At 41.6% G+C, this 18,654-nt stretch overlaps 1 long non-coding RNA gene across 8 annotated transcripts in view; it reads right to left on the reverse strand.

Moving 5' to 3' along the window:
• LOC112545567 (uncharacterized) overlaps positions 1 to 18,654 on the reverse strand; it is a 246,728-nt gene that overhangs the window by 29,825 nt on the left and 198,249 nt on the right. For 7 of the 8 annotated variants that reach the window (XR_016348848.1, XR_016348845.1, XR_012901639.2 and 4 more), the window contains one exon: positions 5,821 to 5,903. This is a non-coding gene — a long non-coding RNA (uncharacterized LOC112545567). Of the gene's footprint in view, positions 1 to 5,820; positions 5,904 to 10,172; positions 10,669 to 18,654 lie in introns of those variants that run through there. The other variant, XR_016348843.1, reaches the window with a different exon arrangement.

An 18,654-nucleotide genomic window follows, 5' to 3' on the forward strand; every position in this document is an offset into this window, starting at 1 on the left:
CTGTCAGCTACTTGTGACTATCATGCTTTAAATCACAGAAGTCCTCTGGGGTTATCCCCTGGTGTGCTGATCATGTCACTGATGTCCCATTCCTGTTCTCTGGGGGTACGTCTACACAGCAAAGTTATTTCAGAATAACGGATGTTATTCCGAAATAACTATGCAAGTGTCTACACAGCCATTTCATTATTTCCAAATTATTTTTTGAAATAACAGGCAGCTTATTCCAAAATCTGAAAACCCCATTCTATGAGGAATGAGGCCTATTCCAAAATAGCTATTTCAAAATAAGGCGTGTAGTAGACGCTCCACTGCTGCTATGTCAAAATAGCTCCTCACCAGGGCCAGTCTAAGGGTACATCTAGACTATAAGCCTCTTTCGAAAGAGATCGTCTAGACCTCCACAAGACTTTCGAAAAAGCGATTTGCTTTTTCGAAAGAGAACACCCAGGCAATCTGGACTCTTTCTTTTGAAAAAGCCCTGTTTGCATTCAAGAATGCCTTTTTTAAAAGAGCTCTTTCAAAAAAAAAAAGGGCATTCTTCCTCGTAAAATGAGGTTTACTGCTGTCAAAAAAACTGCCACATTCTTTCGATTTAATTTTGAAAGAACACGATAGTAGTCTTCGCCAGGCAGGTGAAGTTTTTTTAGACTGTGTAGTCTAGACCATAGTCTAAGTTATTCCTCCCCAGTGCCTCCTGGAACTCTTAATCAAGCACATCTACATTAGATAAGCCTTCCTCAGACTAATTTTGAGGCTTCCTTGCAGGGTAAACATGCTATCTTGAAATAAGCTATTTCAGAATAACTATTCCGGAATAGCTTATTTCAAAATTAATGTGCAGTGTAGACATACCCTGAGGCTCCCCATCATCTTGTCCCACTAGGCCAGATTCTTTGCTCTTCCCCAGCCAAGCACAGAGTTTAAGTTAATGCCCCCATGCAGAGCAACACCAACACTGAACCAGTTCAGCTTTGGGAGTGTTTAGCTATAAGGACTCAGCACCCAGGAAACCAACCCCCAAAAAAGACCAAAACTCCAAATAAATCCATCTTACTCTGTATAAAACTTTTACACTGTGAAAGCTCATAAGGTCATCCCACTTTAACAATGAGAGAGATGCACAGTGGTTGCTTCCCACTAACAATTATTTACACTGGGCTTGATAATAAACAAAAGTGTTTTCATTGAATATAAAAGTAGGATTTAAGTGGTTGTAAGTGACAACAGTCAGATCAAAGTAAGTTACTAAATTAAAATGAATAAAAACACTTAGCTAGTTCTAATCCACTAAAGCGTGTTAAATGCAAATTCTTACCCTAAACATCTGTTCTTATCTCAGGTAAGGAGTTTCAAGTTGGAGTTGATCTTTACTCTGGCCTGGATCAATAGCTTTTCAGAGTTCTTCCTTGTCAAGTATCCTCACTGAGTAGGCCAGGCAATTTCAAAGGCTAGCTGAAGACAAAGCACTATTGGCTTCCCATTGCTTAAACAGGCTTTCCTCCAGGCTGGGAACCATTTGATCAGCACCCCAACTCCATGAAAAAATACCAGGATCAAGATGGATTTCAGTGTCATGTGGCATAGTTACATGTCTTTCTAGACCAACCACAATTCAGACTTATAGAACAAACACGGCCATTCACAAGTCATTGATTTGTGTAGTGAATCATTACATACCTGAAGTACCACTAATGGCACTTATTAGCACATTTAGAATTATAAACAGATCCACACTTTCATATTTCTGACTTCACATACAAGAATTATACATGTACAAAAATAGGATATACATATTCAGCACATTCTAAAATTAAAATTAGTAGGTATTTTGTCTAAAATGTCTTTGAATTGTGCATATACATTAGCCAATTTTCATAAAGTATGGGTGTGGGGAGTGACAGTGACAATATGAATTCCTCCAATATTTCCGGCTGCTACCAACCAGCATAATCTTCATCTTGCCCAGATTTAACTACAAACAGCTAGCCCTCAACCAAGTTCCAATTCACGGGAGGAGCAGATGAAGATCTATAGGCATCACTTCAGAAGTGTGTTTTCAAGGAGTGACTTGAGGAGGAGAAGATGAAAGTGTGATGACGAGTTTCAAGAAAAAAGGGTTCCAGGGATGGGGTGCTGCAAAGGGCAAGGCATTGAAGGGTGTGGGAGGATGCCAGGAAGGAAACAAATAGTCATGAAACTTGAAGGATGAAGGCAGAAAGAGATGAAAATTTAGAGGTCAATTTTGCAGGTTAGGGCAAGGACCTGAAATTTGAGGCTGATGGCAAGAAGCAACCAGTGAACGATGAAAGAAAGGAGAGATGTGATCAGAAGTCTGGGCAAAGAGGATGATTTCTAAAGGCTGCATTTTGGATGAACAGAAGTCAGCGTGAGGGAGAGGAAATGGAAATGAGAGAGAAGAGAATGCTTTAGAACAGGAGTCGGCAAACGGACTTCCATGGACCAGATTCAACTCGCCAAGCAGGTTCATCTGGCCCATGGAAGCCCTGCCACTCTTCTGCCCCTGGGCCAATTAGGGCCTGGAGGTGGGGGGGGAAGGCACACAAAGTTTCCTCCACCCTGCCAGGAGCACACAGCGCTTTGAAGTGCCACATGCTCCTGGCAGGGTGGGAGGAGGCTTCATGTGCTCCCCCGCCCCCAGGCTCTGATTGGCCTGGGGGTGGCAGAGCACAGGAAGTATCCTCCTACCACCAGGGGCATGGTGCTTAGTGGGAAGAAGGACAAAGGGGCTTCCCCATCCCCAAACCAATCATGGTCTGTGGGTGGGGAAGCCCACAGCATCCTAGCCCTGCCCCTTCCGGTGCAGCCCAGGGCCACTTCAAAAAATTTTTAAGTGGCCCCCTGCAAAAAATTATTGCCCACTCCTACTTTAGAATGCGGTGGCACTTTTTTGGAGCTTCTCTAAAACATCTGAGAGGTTTGCATATCACACAGACTGTTTTCCCGTACTAGAGAACCAGTCGCGGTAGGTGCCACATGTTTAGTGTTCTCAATGTAAACTTTCCATGTGCAAAAGTAAACTTTCCACATGTATAATGGCATATTTGAATAGACCCTATAGAGTCTGACCTGCGGCTCTGTGACTAGCCATCTGAGATGGAAATTAATTTTTCTTGTGTATATTCTTGCATTTTAGCACTCTGGAGTTACTAATTGTGAAGTGAGTAATTAACTACTGCTCTAACATTTTTTAAAATATAAGCTAGGTGTCATGGGGCTTTCTATATTTTTATGGGACTTTGTTTATTAATATTAACATGACATAACTGGACAATGCTTTATGTGAGATATTTCAGGTGAGATATCATTAGAAAGGTTGTAATATACTGAATATGATTATCCTATTTGCATGCATGTATCATTCCTGTATTTGAAGTTAGAAATATGAAGTGTAAATCTGTTATTAATGTAGTCATTCTAAGTGAGGGCCATTAATAATACTCAAGGAACTTAATGGCCCAATACTTAAGACAATGATCTGTGAATAGTCCTGTTTTTCCTGTAAGTCTGGAGGAGCGGCTATTGTGTGTCCTACCAAAACATATGGCCACGTCACCTGGGATCCATCTTGGATGCTGTATTCTTCCACAAGAGCAGAGGGAAAGCTTACAATGAACACAAAGGATTCCCGCCTTTTGAAAAAAAACTACTGAAAGTTGGAGAGTGAGGTAATCCAGGTCATCAGTTCTCTCCTGGAATCCCCACTGAAGACTCCTGCTAGAAACAAACAATATTGAATGCTGGAAGGCTTTCCAGTCTATGAAAGAAGCTTATTAGAACAACTTCAAGTGTGAAATCTTATGTGATAGAGATGTAGCCGTGTTAGTCTGGGGTAGCTGAAGCAAAATGCAGGACAATGTAGCACTTTAAAGACTAACAAGATGGTTTATTAGTTAAATCCTACCTTTTATCCTTAATAAAATCACTTTTGTTTATTAATAAACCCAGTGTCAATTATTGTTACCGAGGGAAGGGGCAAGGTGTCTGTGCATCTCTCTCTTGACACTGAGAAAGAGGGCAAATTTCATGAGCCTAACTGTACTGATCTCTATATAGCATAAGAAAGATTTATCTAGGGCTCAGCTCCCTGGAGGGCTATGTACTTGAGTACTGAGAAAAGATCTTATAATGTGCTGCTTACAGAGTATGTCTGCAGACTTGGGGGTGTGGCCCTGTCCCTGCATCTGTGCTGACACAGTCCAGAGATCTGGGCTCAAGAAAAAAGGGTTACAGGCTGCTCAAGCTGCCAGGAAAAGCAGGCTCAGTGGGGTTTTGACACATTACGTAATAGTCCCAAAGGAGTCTCAATCCAGCATGCTAGGTTTGCAATAAAAACCTGAAATCCATTTGTTTTGAATGACAATCATTATTTGTAGATGTTTCAGTCCACTCAGCCTAGAAAGTTAAATGTGTAGGCTATTCATAGCTAAGGAGTGCCTCCCCTCCAGTCTTCTCAGTGCTGGACAGCTATAGCCTTGTGTCAATATTATTACAATAAAGTCTTTCATTACATGATCACTTGATTGTGGGCTGTCACATACTAGTTGGTAAACACATTGTGATGCATTAAAAAGGATATAATTCCTGGCTATACAAGTATGATGGCAGTTGTTATGAAGTGGGATTTTTTCTTGCCCACATCAAGAGTGGATCTGAGTTTTTCTGGACCCATACAGTATGGCTGTCTCTAGCCAGTGATTAGTAATCTTGGGCAGAGAAGAATTAATAGGGCTGCCCCTTCCAATTCTGGTGCCCTACACAGCCTGGGCACTTGTACACATCCTTCCATGGTAGGGGACACAATCAAAAGCTGTGGGACTATGAGGGCTGAATCTGTGGACGGCAGGCCCAAAGCTGCAGGAGCAGGGCAGAAGTAAGGCAGGGAGACTGGCTGACCTGACGGCCAGGGCAAGTGGCTTGAGCACTGTGCAGTGTTTCTCCTTCTGCCAGAAGGGGAAACAGCTGGTGAGCAGTGGCTGAGCAGCCCACAGGAGGCAGGGGAAATGGGACAGTGTGGGGGATAGGGCTGTTGGTCAGAGCCAGTACCAGTGTGCAGCACAGAACTGGCTAAGACATCACAAAATTTGGGGCAATTTGGTCCCCCAAACTTCATGGTGCCCTACACAGCTGCGTATTTTGCATATTGGAAGGGATGGCTGAGGGAATTAAATCTTGCAATGTGAAAGGCCTCTGACCCAAATGCAGATAGTTGGTGGACAACATGGTAGAGACGATATTGAGGAGCATTGTGCTAGAAATGTATCTGAGGCTTACCTGACTTTAGATTTTAAAATCTCAACCATACGGTTGTAATAGCGCATCTTCTCAACCATAACTTTGTATCAATAATTGACTGTTACCCTGCACTGTAGTACGACACTGGTTTTCAAATATTTAACTAATTTCTATTTTACCCCATAAATAACAGACAACCTGTGACCAAATTGAAATTTTCTTTGCAAGTTTCCTCCCATTGTTGCTTCCCCATGCTGAGCAATAGTTGTTCAGTATATTAGTACAAAGTCTATGTAAAAATTAAAGCTTCCATGAAGAAACTCCTTCTTTCCCTCCTTTGAGTTTGCTTTTCTACTTAGCTGTGCTAGCCTCCCAGACAGAAGCATCTGGAACTTGCTGATAACATTGGGTTTTAGTGGGTAGCCCAATAAACCAAAAGCTTACTGCCCATCTTACCAAGGAGTTGTTTAATTTAAAAGAGTAGGAGCCAGAGTGATATAATAAAATCAAAACAGATATTTAAAACAACATTTTCAACTATTTTGGAATTCAAAGATTACTCACTTGATTTGATTTAAAAATCTGACTTCCAAGTGTCTTCAAGAATGAACAACAGACTGGTAACTTGGTCTTTGGGACAATCAGGGCTATAAAAACATAACAGATAGTCATTGTAGTTAGGTTGTGTCATGGTGCAAATGATCATTATCCATTTAGTTCATATGGTCAAGTTTTCTGTATCAGATACCATTAAAAGATAAAGGAATGATCTATTGTATATGTACTACATTAGGCTCTTCATTAAAAGCAAGGCTAACCAATTTATGGAATTCATGAAGCAGTAAAATTATTACTATAACGATTAATGGTAAATTAACATACAAGAGTGCACTGACCCTCCTATCCATCTTCAGTAGCTGCAATTCATGCATATCTAAAGACAGACTGTGGTGGACAAGGACACTGGTCTCTAACTATTCATTGTATTTCAACTCAACTCAACTACAGTAATTAGTTCAGTTTAATGCAGGGTATGAATTTACTTTGTAATGAGGAACTGTACTGTCAACTCTAAGATTCCCCTGTAGTATGTGTAGGTAAATTAATACGTCTGTTAGGCATATAGATGAAAACAAGACACAAAATTAAGATTTTTTTTCAAACACAAAGATGTTTTGCAGATGCAGGGGTATGGTTTGGCCCATTGCAAAGAAATGGGTCAATTGCAAAATTCTGATTCTGACCAGTCTGAGATTTCAAAACCGATCAAAGTTTGAAGATGCTGGGAGCCAAGATTTTCATTTGGACCCAAGTTCAGTTAAAAATCAAAACAGAGTGAGCCATGAAGTATGATTATCATTAAAGTTCCAGTGATGGATTGTGCACAACACACAAGTCTCCTGGTTCTGTGGATGAAATCCATTTGAATTATACAAGTCTGCATATTTTATATTTGTTTAGCAGTTCCTCACCATGACTGCAACAATAAAACCAGAGAATCTGGGCTGAAGAAAATCTAAAAAGAGACTATCATTCTCTATGTAATTTCCCAGAACTTTTCCACAAGAGCTCTTTACCGTCTATTACTCTTTTCTCTACTCATTACTGTACTCCTGGCCTAAAATCTGTATGACAACAAGAGAAAGGAAGTGGAAAAATAGGTTAAAATGCATACCTATGGAAAGCATTGCACTTTGGAAAATAAATTTACTCTACTTCAAAGGTTAACTTCTTAGGTTTTATTATAAGAAAAATATCAAAACACTGTTCACTTAGTGTAGTAACCTCCTGCTTGCTGCTCTGTTTCTGGGTCATGTAAGTGTCACAGAGGATCAGCTCTACATTGCTTACAAGCCCAACTTGCTTAATCTGCAATCTTTTAAACATTTATGTAGCCGTTAAGCATTGTTACACAAAATGTCTTCAAAATTAACAAGGTCCACATAGGTTAGTTATAAGCACTAAGACAAAAGCATCTCAGTCTCACTCCACAGTATCCACTGCAATTATCCTCCTTTCTATAGCACCCAATTCCTGCCTAGTACAAAAGGAAAACAGTGTTCTCAAATGAAAACAAAATGGCATTCAAGAGGCAACTAAAGCTGCACGAAAGTATTTCTAAGCTTGTTAGCTTGGCTCTTTAATTTGGAAATTGGGCTAGAAATCTCACAAGAGATGAACCTGTTCAAATGACAGTATTGAAAGCTGTTCATATACAGCATCTACTCTTAACCCTCTTGATAAATATATTCTCTTCACTGTAAACCTAATCTTTACCATCCATTTTCGACTACTGGCTCTATAATCAAATGCTAGTAAATGAGGCATTAAATAGGTTGAACAGCAATATCCAGCTGTTTGACAAACCAGAAGTAATGCATCAAAAGCTATACGTTCTTACTGCATTACAAACAGGTGCTAGTTAAGGACATTCTTTCTCCCCTCTCCACCACTTCCTCCACACTTCTTGATGTGTCCGAGTTATTAAAAACACATGCACATTTGTATTTTTAAAATCAAGTTTAGCAATAATTAGCACTCTCCAACTCTTCTACTTCCTGCATTTAAATTTACCTTTATCTCACACAAATTAGTGCTATGTTGTACATTATCTATAGCAGAAATTTTAATTATATTGGCATATAAATACAGTTTTTAAAAAGAATCATTGACTTTTAATATAGTAAAGGCTCAATCCTGTGAGATGCAGAGTCCTCATCTCTCATTGAAATGAGTGGGTGTGTTGGTCTCTCGGCACCTCTAGCTCAGAGCACTGAGTGGTAACTCCCCACAGGTAATTGTGGTAATGCCAAAAACTGTACAATGATTAAAAAGCATCTGCTACTTCATATTGACAGTGGACAGTAAGTCTGAAGGGAATTGTCAACTCTAGGAGCACAGCAGATATTTGTGAATTACTCCATACTGTGGTGAGTTTCATCAATACTACTTTAAATAATAATGCTTATTAGGATAGAAACTGCACTTGTGGGGGGGGGGGGGAGGTTATATTTAGATGCTTGCTCATCACTTCTCAGATAAAGTAGGTGCCAAGAGTTAGAAAAAGGAATTTGGAATCAGAATTCAATTTCAGGTTCTGTTCTTAGAGTTTTACCATTGTAGCCCCTTCCACACAAAACCAGTTGCAACAGTGAAGTTCCTAGCCGACTTCGTGGAGTTTCTGGCATACTCTGAGTCTCAAACTGACTCCACTTGATCTCATACACATCCCTTAATGAACCTGTGCCAGTTTCTCCACCTGCATAACACTTCCCTACCTGAAAACAGCAGGCTTTGAGGTTATCAGATGAGCGGCGCTGGGATAAAAGTCAAAGTAGTTGTACAAAAAGAAACCTGCCTGCATTAAGCTTTTTCCTAGGAAAAACACTTCTGCAGCTCTACTGTGCTAGTGCTTGTGTAGACAGGACAAATGACTGCTACCAGCATTTTAAACTTTGCATTGAGAGCAACTCTGAGTAGGATTAAACACCCCACTGCCTGTGTCTTCTCTGCACTAGCTTTTCTACCTCAGCTACTCCCTGTAGAACTGGAGGGGGCACAGAGCTCTTGCTTGGGAAGCTTCATGAGCAACACAGGATCAGAGGAATTTATTCTTCAGACATCCTACTGTCAGTAAGGAATAGAGTCCTCTTAGGCCAACAGTGCCAAGCAGCGATCTCACCCATAATCTGGGCCAAGGTCTGCTTTGGATGAGATACTTCCAGGCTGAAGGGCATGGTGCGGATGATAAATCTGTACTACAAAAAGAAATTTTGGCAGTGAATGTCAGAGCCCAGATCTGAGATCCCCTGTCACCCATTCCCAGTTTCTCACAGAGGCTAAGGATACCATTCCTGCCCATCTCAGCTAATAGCCATTGATGGACCTATCCTATTCCACTTGGCACAAAGCCTACTCAGATAATTCTCCTCATCTTAACTCCCCAGCACACCTTTCCCTTACCTCAGAGACTCATAAATACTCAGCTGATCAATTAAGTAAATTCCCCTTTGGGAAGTCTGACATGCACTTTGGAATCTTTGAATATAGTTTACTATACAGATATCGGCTGAGTCTTTTGTACATATGATTAATTATCAAAAATTACAGATGATGGTGTCAGGCCTCGGAAACTGAGGACTAGATTGAAATGAAAAAGGAAAGGTATTTATGAAACAGGATTGCTGCTTCAGTATACCTCTCCACCATCACTTATCCTGACCAGCAATTCCACTTTATAGAATTCTTCCCCATCCCACACAGGACTGACAGTCCCTCACTTTTTTGTGGAAGGAAAGCATTAATATCCTCCCTGTAATTAAATCTGAACCTAGGACTTTAAACATCTTCCTTTGAACATAAGAAGTGGTTACCATTGTTTGGCTGTTTGCAATACCTATGTTTCCACATTTGGGCAATTTGATTCTCTTAGTCTGAAAGCGAATAAACCATATTTCTCCGTCGATAATCTATTGAGAGGCTCAAAGTGATTGCAGAAATTCCAAAAACTGAAAAGCGGGCAGCCTCAGGGCAATAGCACAGTGACAAATCCCCCATGGGTAGGATAAAAGTCTCAGAGAAAAGAAAAACAAGAAACAATAGATTCTGAAGTGGATCCAAACAATGATAGAAATATAGGCAGATACGTTTTTTTGTAAAATTGGTACTAGAATTTTAGAGTGTATAGAGATACTATAAGTACACACACACTTCCAAATCCATCTCAAAATTGCTGTACGTTGCAAACTGCCTCCCAAGGCTTAATAATAAAAAAAAAGGCTGCAGTATTTTATATTTCTCTGGATCTGTCCTCCATCACCAATATTTCACATCAACTGCCCAGAAAAATCAAATAAAAGGGATGAATTCTGCTTAGTCCCTCAGGCATTTGTTTTTAGATTTGTTTGGTTGGGGGGGGGGCTTGGTCACTACTAAAAAAAGAGCAAAAATGTTTTCATTCAAGCAATCAAATAACACTCACATCCTATTTATTTCAACTGCTATGATGGACTGCCAGCATTACCCTGTGGCAACACCAAAGTATAGAAACCATACATAAGCATAAGAACCTATTGGCTTAGCATTTCCTCTTATCGTCTTACTTCTCAGAAACTCATATACGTGGACAAAGGTTATACTACTCCTTCACATGCTAGCCCGAACATGCTTTTATTGCTTCCTGTGCCTATGAAAACGTGAACCGAAGTGCACTAGCGTTCAACCACTTCCTTGTTATATAGCACAAACTTGCATGGAACTGATTATCCCAGCCTCTTTTATGTTGTTTCTCTACAGACACGCTTTACAGGGCCATGCCGAGAGTTCTCATTTTTCTTTGCACAATGGGTCATCAAAACAGCTTTTCAGTTTGTCAGCAGATGCTGTGCATGTTTCATAACCAATGGACTGTACCTGTCAGACAGGGGAAAACACGGAAAAGATAAGATCAGTTTTCCTAGTAAAAAATGGCCCTGTCACAGAAAGCAATCACACCGATTAACTTAGAGGCTTGGGCCAGCAAACCATGAATGCAGACTCCTCCTCCTTACTATTTGCATCTTCTCCTTGCTTTTCTATCAAATATCTCACTAATCATAATAAGGTACAATGGAAACCTCTTCAAGGATATAGATTAAACATGAAGTGGTTACTTTTTGTAATGACAACTGTACATTTATTGACCTAATATTTTTACACCTCTTCCCAATTTTAAGTTTTGTATGCAATTTGTTTCCATAAGCATAGGGTTAAGTTTCTGACACATCTCAAGGTAGCTAGAGAGGTTACATGAGATCTGAAACTTTGAGCAATGAAGAATATTTTGTTTTTTGAAACCTTACTCTTTCTACAAAGCCATAGTGGCTTGATTTAGAAATTTCAGATGCGTTTTATTTACGAACCCTGAACAAAATCCAATGGACAACACTGCATCTGATAATGCGGGATGTTTTTAGAGCACTTCTGAAAGGCCCATCAGGAAGACAGTGGTGTTTATAAAGATTGACAAAAATGACTGACTTTATAATCAGTACTGGTGGCCATCCTCACTAGCATAATTTGTAAGCACAGCCAGTCAAGCTGCTTAGATTTATTGGGCTTCAAGTTACTTGCAGCAGGTCTGAGATATCTCAGTACAGAGCGTTAGAGTGATTAGGGCTGTCCAGAGGCTCCACAGCATAGTGGGTCTGTATTCAAGGGAAGGCTTTCAATCTCCACTCCAGTTCCTGTATAGATATGCTCTTTCCCAAAACTAGCTTTGATAGATATCACAACACTTTATTTTAATTAAAATGCAATAACCAGACAGATATTTCAGAAGGAAATGTTCCCAACAATAACAAACATCCAGCAGACTTCACTTGGGTCAGCTGTCAACCTCCAGTACAGTAATTCCTCATTTAACACTATAGATGTGTTTCAGAAAATGATCGTGTTAAGTGAAAACGTGTTCTGTGGGGTCAATTTTCCCATTGAAAATAATGGAAAAGGTGGGGGTTTTGTTTCAGGTGGTGGTGTCTGTTGGAACATAAGGTTGGGGGAGAAAGGGGACTGGATTACAGCAGGGAGGGGAGGTGTTTGGCTCTGGGAAAGGGAAGGGGAGGAGAGGGAGGCGGATTGAGTTGGGAGTATGTCCCTGTGACGGGTCTGCTGGGACCCGCACTGCGTCCGGCGAGGGGGGTTCGGCAGAACAGTGCGGTGAGCGGCAAACCCTCCGCCGCTTTGCAGGGAGGCGGGGGAAGCCCCACACAGCCGCTAGCGATGGGCCGGCTGGGGAAACCCAGCCGCCGGCCTGCAAGCGAGGGCCGGGAAGAGGGAGCAAGGCGTCAGGCAAGAAGGAGTCAGCGGGGAACAGCACAGCAAGTGGTGAACTCAGCGCAGCCACTGGCAATGGGCCGGCTGGGGAAATCGTGTTATTCCGGGGACGGTCGTGTAATTCAAAAAACGTTCCCTAAAAAAAAATCGTGCTATCGCGAAAACATGTTAAGCGGTCACGTGTTAAATGAGGAATTACTGTACTAAACTTTTTTTGGGAGGGACAAAGGAGACACATTGGCAGGCAGGAGTTTATATGATCTCCAAAATTTCTCTTAGAATTCACCTTCTTCTTCACTCTTCCCTGAGCCTGCTGCTTTTTTTCTTTTTTTTTAAACAGAACTATGACCCATTTTTGACCTGAGTAATTAGCTGATGTTTGGAGTCTAGCAGATTGTTGCCATTTGGAGAAGAAATTGATGGACTCAGGTATATGTTTGATGCAATCCTGTTTATTTACAAAGACTGGACATAAAGTCTCATGTCCCTAAACAGAACACAGAAAAGATGCTTTTCTCTTCAAGCAGAAAGAGACTTCTTTCCTCTCCCTTCCAAGACTCTCAGACAGCACTATGCCCAAAATCTCTCAGGCCCTCTCAGAGCCACACTCCCAGTGTTTTTACATACCCCACAGTTAATTTTTTCTGTCCACATATCTTGGATTTCTGATCAGCATTTCATGTGGCTTGTATTTTGGGTGGTAACTTTTATATTGTTTCAGCTACCTCATTCCATATAGAAGCTTAATTGCTTTTTTACATTTATCCTGAATAAATAACAGCTGTTACATCCATAATTTTTAAAGAAATTTCACTCAATCCCCATCATAACTAGATTACAAAATATGTACAGTACCTATATTTGAAGATAAAATATAGTGTGAAAAGTATCTGAAAGACCTCTCTTTGGTCGTTATTATATGGCTGCTAATCAGTGTGTTTTCTGAATGTATATTTCCTAATGAACACCACTTCACAGTATAAAAAGACAAAAATAAAATAATTCACACAAGAAACTGATTGGATCAAGCCCTCTCCCGCTTCACACAAGTGTGGTATTAAGCAAAGACAACATCAGACTTGCTGGAGAAAAAAATATAATGGCCAATGTACTTCTGAACTTGTTGCTTCCTGCTTGAAGTCATGCAAATATCACTGATATATTTTACAGATGTGCAAGTTATGTTTGGATCAAGGCTCCAGTATCTCACAGCTTTCAGCCATACATAGAGCTACAAAGTCAGAGCCAAAATAGTTCTTCTAGTTTCCCACAGCACTGATGTCATTCACCCTAGCACTGGTGGTCAGAGTTTCTCAATTCCCAAGTATCAAAAGGGCTCTGAAGTTTGTGTGCAATATCCCCAGTGATTAGGCCACATGTGGAAGAAGCATTTTACAAAATCTTGTAAGTTTAGGGAGTTGTCCAGCCTTTCTAAATATATTCCACAGTCAGGCTAAATTCCTTTGTCTTTCCTTATACCTGAAATAAACTATTAACATTCTAAGAGGCATTATCATAACTTCATTCAGAAAGCTTGCTTGTTTTCAGCTACCGTAGCTCCTCCACATTAACAAAGCGTAAAGCATATATTTATCTACATCTTCTACAATAAATATGTACACGAAACACCCTGACACAGCAATACAAAACAAGGGAAGACTAAACAAAATTAGATTAGATTTTCTTAGGCACTTCATAGGCAATGGCCAGATTTATCAACAACTGGAAGAGGTGGGGATAGGAGCAATGGGATGGGAGGATTTAAAGAATCCCTCATTTCAATGTCTCCCTCCTTTTTGGTTTCTGTGATCTCCATCACACAGTCAACCAAAACTCCAAAGAGGCGTCCCTCCACCCAGCCTTGTCCTCTCCCGGTGCTGTCCCCTATTAGCACACTGACTCTTTACACAGCCAGCGTGTGTCTACACTGGACCCTTACATCGAAATAAGCCATGCAATTTGCGCTATGTAAATTGCGTAGCTTATTTTGAAATTTGGTGCTATAAAAACAGCTCCAAATTTTGAAATAAAGAGCTATTCCAAAACGTCCCTTAACCCTCGTAGAATGAGGGTTACAGGGATGCTGGAACAACACATCTGTTATTGCATAGGTTTTTTGAAATAACAGGCGCGTTTAAAGACGCAGAATAGCTATTTCGGGATACTTCCCAATATCCCAAAATAGAGCCGTGGTCTAGACATAGCCCCAAAGAGCTGCTAACCAAAAAAATGCCTTTTTGAATAAAAAAGCTTGAAGTGCAAAGGCAGACCTTGGTTTGAGAAGGGCTAAGGAGAGGAGTTACTCCTCCTTGGGACATGTTCTCCTCTCAGGCTACGGCTAGACTGCCGCTTTTTTTCAGAAAAAGATACATAAATTGCATACCCTTTTCTAATTGTTTTTTCGAAGAGACATTTCTGAAATTTGGCCCATCTACATGGGGCCAAATTTTGGAAAAACCTCCTCTTTCAGAAGAGCCCTTATTCCTCATAAAATGAGGAATACGGGGCTTCCAAAAGAGCATGTCTGCTCTTCCGCAAAAAAAATGTCAGAATAGCAGATGCCTTCCCTGGACGTGGTGAAGTATCCTGGAAAAACTCTGTAATCTAGACATAGCCTCAGTCGTGCTGTGGTTGCATCAGAGGAAAAGAACCGAATTTGGCCCCTTGAGTGAATGCAATTACTGATGTCTTTAAAAGAGAAAGTAAGGGGTCATATCACAGGTTTTCTGAAGCAGTCTAATATACCATACAATCTCCTTGTCTCAGATGACAAAAGACAGGCTTTAGGTATAATTAAGCTTTGAGAGATACCTAACTTGAAATCTGGCCCTGTTAAAATGGGACACCCGGCACTGGCCACTGTTGGCAGACAGGATGCTGGGCCAGATGGACCTTTGGTTTAAGCCAGATGCTACGTTCTTATGGGAATACCATTGGTTCCAGATGACCTCTATTGCTCCAGTAATACCTCTGTAGATGAATAAACTTTTTAAATATGCCTGCTATAGTTAATTGAGAATGCAATTCCCTCCTTTAAGTCTGCAAAGGCTATGAAGGATCGGTGGATATCTCCATGGACTCTTGAGGCCTCCTGGCATCTTTGCCACAAAGGATGGGCTTAAAACAGCTCAAATAGTGAATGAAGTGAAACTACTGCCCATCCCGAACACTACTTTCATGAAAGTAGCACTGTTTCTATAATTGATTCTGCATGCAAGCACGGAAGCTGGCTGGTGGTTCTCCTTTCTAGCCTGATCCTCTTTAACCACTGCCTCAGTGGAGTCAAGATAAACCAGAACTTGCAGCAAGCTTGAGGAATCTAAAGAGTCTGCAGATCAAATCAGCCAATAGTGTCAGCTGCACTCATGAGCACTGAGCAAGCTGATATCACATGGCTCTGATATTAAATGAACTGAACTTAATTTATATTAAGCTGTATCTGTTTCTGCGTAGATGGGTTTCTGCCTTGGTCTGATTATCATTTAGAGAAAAGGAGCGAGAATACAAGCTGAAGCCATGGTGAAAGTGAGAAAAGATGGCCCTCAGTGATCAATGCAGCTGAGTGGGAGGAGATTGAGATTTTATCACTTTAATTTTATCTCCGAGTTGGCTGCTGCAAACTGAAGTGCGCCTATTCTGTCAATTGCACTGTAAGAGAGGCCTCATCTCTTACTCTTTGCCTGCTGAAAATCCTGCACATAGATCACATCAAATGAGCTGCGGTAACATTCCAATATCCTTAAAGTGAAAACAAAAACCTTAATTCAATTGCTTACCACCAACAGAGTTGCATCCACTTGAGAGAGTATGTTTGTCTGTCTGTCCAAGAACTCCTCCTAACTGGTTAGAGGTACGACCACCAAATTCAGTATACAATGCAGCTTCCTCTTATAACAAACAAGGTCAGAGTCTGGTTGTGCCAGGACAATGGGATGTACCTGGAGTGGGATTGCTTCTCATAAAAACAAACAGAAGACAGACAGACTCACCAAGAAGGTAAAAAGGGCTAGCTGAGACCCCCTATCTGGGACTTCCCAAGCCACCTATGCCCCAGGCACCCTTTAGGGAAGATGAGGGGGCTGAGGCTCTCCCCCGAAATTCATACAGGGCCATTGCTGACTGTTCCCCTTTGTCAGGAAGTGAGGGGAAAGTGCACAGTTTTTTGCATTCCTCACTCTGGCTGGGGAGTACAGGGGGCGAACGAGCTGTGCATTTTGCTCTGGCTCCCTGTCAGGAACAGGACAGGGAAGAACAAGCAGCCTTGGTACAAAACTTGGGGGTAGGAAGTGTGCCTTCCCCACACATACCCCTACACACACAGAACCTCCTGCCCGTAGCCCCTCCTCATCCCCAACCCAGACTCCTGCACCCCACACAACTTCAAGTCCCGGCCATGGCTCTTGCATCTTCCAGATCCCCACCCCTGCCTTGAGCCTCCTGCACTCCACCTTATCACAAACTAAGGATGTTAAGAAGCAGGTAACTGACTAATTGTGTACTTGATACGATTTGTATCGACTACACAATTAGTTGATAAGCGTCACCTTTGCAGTTTAAATGTTGTAGGAGCCAGTTCCGCAGGCAGCCCTGCTCCTATTACATTTAAACTGCAGAGCTGCAGCGGGAGTAGGTTCGGGAACTGGTGCGAGCCAGGACGCAGCAGTCCTTGCTCACGCTGGTTCCTAGACAGCTGCGGCTCTGCCTTTTAAAATGTAATAAGAGGCTTTTACTACATTTAAAAAGCAGAGCCGAAGTGGTCCCACAGGCGCCAGGTCCCCCGCTGCGGCTCTGCTGCCCCTGCCCCCGCTGAGACGGTGCGGGGGGGAACCTACTTTTAAGCTGGCTCACACCCCTGTCTTGCTGCCTATGATACAACAGGGGTAGAGGTGAAGCGAGTAGTTGAGTAGTGATTTGACTACCTGATAACCCTAAGCTTATCGAGTAGTCAGCTACCTGAGTAGTGGCTTACATCGCTTTCACAAACCCCCAAACTCCTGCACAGAGGGTCCCCTTGGAGGTGGGGGTACAATAAGACAGCATCTGTAAGAAATATAAGTTACTTTCACCCCTGGATTGAACCAAGATGAGTCAGAAAAATAGGATGAACCTGGAATAGGATTGCTTCTCAATAAACCTTACAGAAAAGAGATATAACAGATATTTGGAGCAGTGCTCTATTTTGGCACAGCCAAATCAATACTTTCAGTTTAAAAACTAGATGAAAATGTTATTGCAAACCACAGTGATTATAGCCCTTTTTTGTTAAAACATGGCAAATGATAACAGTTTCTAGCAGGGTTTTTTTGGGTTGGGGGCTATTGAGCCACAGAAAAATCAATTGGGGCCCACACAGAAGTGAGAAGCAACCAAACCCTCACTAACATGGCCCTTGGGGCAGGGGATAGAGGGGCTCCAAGCCTTAGGGGCTGGATCCAGGCAAGCTGGGGGCTGTATCCAGCCCCCCAGGCCTTAGTTTCCCCACCCCTGATTTATAGGGATCAAGAAAAAATACACTTGATGAAATTCCCAGTTAAAAATAATTCACTAAAAAACAATTAAACAGAAAAATTTTAACAATCCCCTTTTTTAAGCAATCCTAAATAAAAGTTAATTTCATAAAAATAACCTGGTATTTTTGAAAAACACAAACATTTAAATAAAACGTACATTTTCCTTTTATTTAAAAAACATAACTAATTAAGTTAAGGACCTGAGCAACGCCCTGTAATAGTGCCAGTGAAACCCACTCATGAAATCTGAAAAATAAAAATAAATTATTTTAGTCTACCCTTCAATTTCAGAACTATGGTCCCAAGTCAGCATGTGTTTAAGTCCATATCTATATTTAGCACAGCTCTTAAGTATGTATTTAATTATAAGCACATGCTTAACTCCCATTGACTTTAATGGAATTTAAGCACATGATTCAAGCTAATAAGTATGTGATTAAGTACTATGTTGAATAAGAATTGTCTGTTGAAACAGGACCTATCCTGGGAAATGAAAAAAGCAAGCAGAGATAAATTTATAAGAGTAGAGGGGAGCTGCCCAGTCTCTGATGAATAAGGGGTTAACTTCAGCTCAGCTTCTCTCTCCTCTATTGCTCAGATGACCAATAGATGTGATTCCGGTGCCTACCTACAGGAAGGAGAAGGCTTTGGTGAGTGTAGTCCCCTTACTAAAGGGGCCTCTGTTTTATTCTAAAAGACCCTGTGTGCTACAATCCAGACTACAATTCCCATGAGCCCTTGGAAAGAAACAGGAAGGCAGGACTCTGGGGGGAGAGAGGACTGCTCTCTCCATGTGCTTGAAGAAGAGGCCCAGCAGTCTGGGACTCTGCCTTGGAGTTTGGACCCAGAGGGGGAGCCAGGCTGCTGCCAAGGACATTAACCCAGTGCAGGGGCTGTTGGAGTGCAGCTACTAGATACCTGTTGGAACTGGGAACTAGCAGGCTGCTTCCTATAGGCACAGCATGAGGCAGTAAGTTTGGGCCTTGTTGGAAAAGTGCTGCCTGGGACAGAGCTGCTGTTTAGTCTGGACCAAATCCTCACTACAGCTGCAACATCAGCGCGCCAACGCAAGCAC

The sequence above is a fragment of the Pelodiscus sinensis genome, chromosome 2, assembly GCF_052426305.1.
Source record: "Pelodiscus sinensis isolate ZL-2025 chromosome 2, ASM5242630v1, whole genome shotgun sequence".
In the NCBI taxonomy this organism is placed as follows: Eukaryota; Metazoa; Chordata; order Testudines; family Trionychidae; genus Pelodiscus; species Pelodiscus sinensis.